The 3937-nt window shown below is 38.3% G+C and overlaps 1 pseudogene; it reads right to left on the bottom strand.

The window, feature by feature from the left end:
• Window positions 1-804: 804 nt before the first annotated feature.
• LOC146821485 (uncharacterized) lies at window positions 805-2028 on the bottom strand (annotated as a pseudogene).
• Window positions 2029-3937: the final 1909 nt, after the last annotated feature.

Genomic DNA, 3937 nt, shown 5'->3' with positions numbered 1-3937 from the left:
ACTGTCAGGACCATCAGGTTTCCACTGCTGCATATCTGTCAAGGTTTCAGAATGTTTATGTGTGACATTTTCACAATTTCAGTGTAGTTATGAGTGGCATTCAACAACCAAATTTCTGACACTTTGAGTGACATATTCTTGCAAGCAAAATCAGACAATAAAGTCCAGGGAAACAGATAATTGTGAGAAATTAGACCCATTTGGGCAACATAAAACTCGAAGAAGATCTTGAAACTGCTGCAAAGCACCAGAAATGGAAGAACACTAACCTAGTGTCCTTGTAACCTTATGGTACAGTAACACAAATGTGTGACCATATGAAACATTAAACAATGCTTACAGAGGAAGTATGTTATTAAAGTTCTATACACATGGGCAGACACATGCACAGTTAAATACAGAAATAAATGCTTACTGGATGCAACAGACTGTCACTTGCATTATAAAATAAGCAATGTGGTCTTAACGTCCATACATACATACAGCCTAGAACGAATACAATACCTGGCCAACTGCACAAAACAGCAAATATGAAAGCAAACCAAGACCAGAGCTAATAGCCCAGTCAGATCATTCACAGGGTTGAGGTGAGAGTACCAGAGACTGATGGTGTCATGTTCCATACAGTAACCTCTAGAAGGGTTTTGGGCACTTCTATTCTGAGACCAAATTAGCACACAGTTTTATTTTGTGCCTCCATGTAACCTGTTGTAGTCCCATTTCACAGTTCTTGCCTTCTTTTTGACATTTTCAGAGGAAGAATATCTATAACATGCTTCACATTGAGGCCTGTTCATTCAAACATTAATACAGAAGAAATTGTTCTATCCAGTGATAAACTGGGGTGGAATTTGCTTTTATTCTTTGGTATGTTTGAGGCCTGTTCATTTGAAACATTAATACAGAAGAAATTGTTCTATCCAGAGATAAACATTTATTCTTTGTTATTCTTGAGAACACCCTTTCTTCCTTAACATTGCTGTGGGACAACATAATCAGACGTTTGTCCACTTTTGAAAGAAGGAAGAACATGCTTCCCTGAGTGCAAACAATAGCACATTGTATGTCAATGTAATGCCAAGTCACATCCATCCTGTATGACACTACATTATGAATACCACAGTTTATTTCAATAGCCAACCTTTTACTTGCATTCCTGGATATGTCCTCAAAATCGGTCACTTGGTGTTGTACAAATTCATGTTCTAAGCAAACTATGTCATGCTCTATAAACTTGAGGTAGGTCCCAAACCATTTCACCAAGAACAACACACCATCAATACCGTGTTTTTTGTTTTTCAAAAAAGTTGAAGACCCGTGCATTCTTGTCATGAACTAGAAAGACTTTCAAAGCATTCTTTACTCCATTCTTGTGAAAGCTGTAAACTGCATATTATAAAGTTTTCTGGGTTCCTGGATCAATTTTCCCACCTTCAAGCATGTTCCTTAACTTGCCACTCACAATGATGTCAACATACAGACTTGAATCTGGGATCTGGCATTCTTCTGATGTAAAAGCAGGTAAGCTGTCAACTGGACTCCTCTTGAATGACTGTCTGACATGAACATGAAACACTACTCAAGAGCGCAACAATTAGTTCAGTCATGGAAATTACTGGGCCTTGCTTTTGCAGCAAGAGGTTAAAATTAACAAAAGCAGGTAGCACAGCTTGAAAAAATAGACAGTATATCTCAGTCATAAGGATCTAAAAACTCTAAGCAAGTCTCCTGAGCCTAGCCTTGCTAGTTTTGTCACTGTCTGGTGTTGATAGGAAGTATGCAAGTAGAGCATCAAACTGAAGAACCAGTCTATCAAAATGTGGACATTCCTAGCGACCTCAGAGAAATTAATTTCAACATATGGCGGTAATCAGAATAAACTAATTCACAGAATTCAGCATGCACATTCGTATGTTTTGAAGATTAGTCAAACCAGAAGTAGACATATACAAGCAAATCATCTACATCAAAATCTTTACAGCTGGAGCAGAAAGCAGAAGCAGCATGGGATGCTGCATAGTGAGTCATGTGGCAAAGAAAAGCCATGAAATAGTCATTAGGAGTTAGAAACAGTACTCTAGTTTTCAGAGAGTTATGCCTCCTAACATTCACTGAGGCGCTATCTACACCAAAGCCAATACAATGTTCCCAAAGAATGGGATGGTTTCCCATAACATTAGGTACAGCAGGGAATATGGGGCAATGGCATCATTTAATACACAGGTTGCTTTTGTTCTAGCGCAAGCATAAACATGTGCAATTTTAGAGATGCAGAAACGTACTTATGAGGCTGTCTAAATGATCCTAAGCAGCGCAGGGCACTGCCAAAAATCATGCAAATATTATTTCTGCCTCTCTGGTAAGAGAGTCTTCGCTGTAATATTTCTTTGTCATGTAGCCTGAGATGGGCTTCATTTTAATCTTTGTGCCCTGAAGGGATGTATGAACTTTACTAGTCATATGTAGTTTCAGATCAAACTCTCCCTGATGCCTACAAGAGACATTTTTCTCACTAATCAAGTGGCGGAAAGCATATGAAATTCTCTTAACAGCAACAATGATCGCTAGAGTTAAAAAGAATTTCCAAAATTATTATTGTTCCCTGTGAGTTTTAGCCTTTGAAGATTTCAATTTAAAGCACTAATGCCAACAGTGGATAGACTGTCCACAAGCACCCACTGACCACTCCTAATGCAGTGCTATAGTACAACACAAAAGGTCTATACTTTGCATTATGACATTTGTTGAGAGACAGACTAGACACTGTTTAGGGAAGGACACCAAGCAAGAACTGAGCCTACCAGGACATCCATTTCATTGATGTAAAATATAGAAGCCCAGTTAATCTTAGTGTTGCACTCCCACATGATTGACTGAAAAGTAAACTCTAGATAGAGAGAAACTGAAATGCCCAGGAACACGCAATGTGTGGAGCCTTTATTAAAATGTTTGTGTCCTGAATCTCTAATGTACATAGTAGAAAATATACATCTCTTCCTATAATTGCGCTGCAAACAAACATCTGTAAATACTGTTGGCATTGTGCATTCACTTGTGAAACATATCAGTCAACTCAAAACTGATAACATAAAACCAAGGTGGCAGCATGGAGATAGCAAAAATAACAAACAAGGTAACAACATGCTGTTGTTAATGTACTTTTAAGTATATAACCTGATTTAACTACCTTTGTATTGCCCTGCTTGCATCCAGGACAGGTTGAATTTATTTCGGTAGTACTGTGCCCCAGATTTCTTCTCACTGGAATTCTTTTGACTAGCACGAGCCTTTCCCTTTTTGGAACTCATAGCTGAAGTGCAGGGCTTACTGTCATCAGTATCAGACATTATTCTGCCAAGACAGGGAAGGGAAAGAAACTAAAACATGTCCAACATTCTGCATGAATGGCTAACAGTGATAAACCGTGCTTTAGTCAATCCATGATATTTATAGTGAAGCTTCAGTCCATCAGGTGTTGCCTTCTAACTGATAGGGCTTAGTAATTCTTTTCAATCTGTTATGATCCAGAGCGCCCTCTATTTTTATTTTAAGTCAGAACACTGTTGTGACTGTTCACAACTATCTGGCGCTGAAAATATCCCTAATTTCTTAGAAGTCAGTCTTGTTTTCAATTCAAACCACTGATCTTTTTTACACTCTTCAAATAATAAATAATAGTGCCCTTTCGCCAATACCAATGTGTCTGTCCTTGTTGTATACAGTAAAGGCCCAAAGTTAAGAAAGTTAGTACTCACAGCCCATCTGCTAAGGCATTGATTCTGTTCTGCTATGCAGTGACTGGTCCTGTTTAGTGTAGTACTACAAAGATCCCTTGGGTCAAACCTACTCTGCATAAATGGTGTAGGACAAATATCTAGAAAGAAAAACACCTTTGAATTTACCTGTTCAGGAATACTAAAAGGTTTTAAACAAACGT

The sequence above is a fragment of the Triturus cristatus genome, chromosome 6 (genome assembly GCF_964204655.1).
Source record: "Triturus cristatus chromosome 6, aTriCri1.1, whole genome shotgun sequence".
Lineage (NCBI taxonomy): Eukaryota > Metazoa > Chordata > Amphibia > Caudata > Salamandridae > Triturus > Triturus cristatus.
Note: the sequence above shows the minus strand (reverse complement) of the source record. Positions and strands in the feature narration are given on the sequence as shown.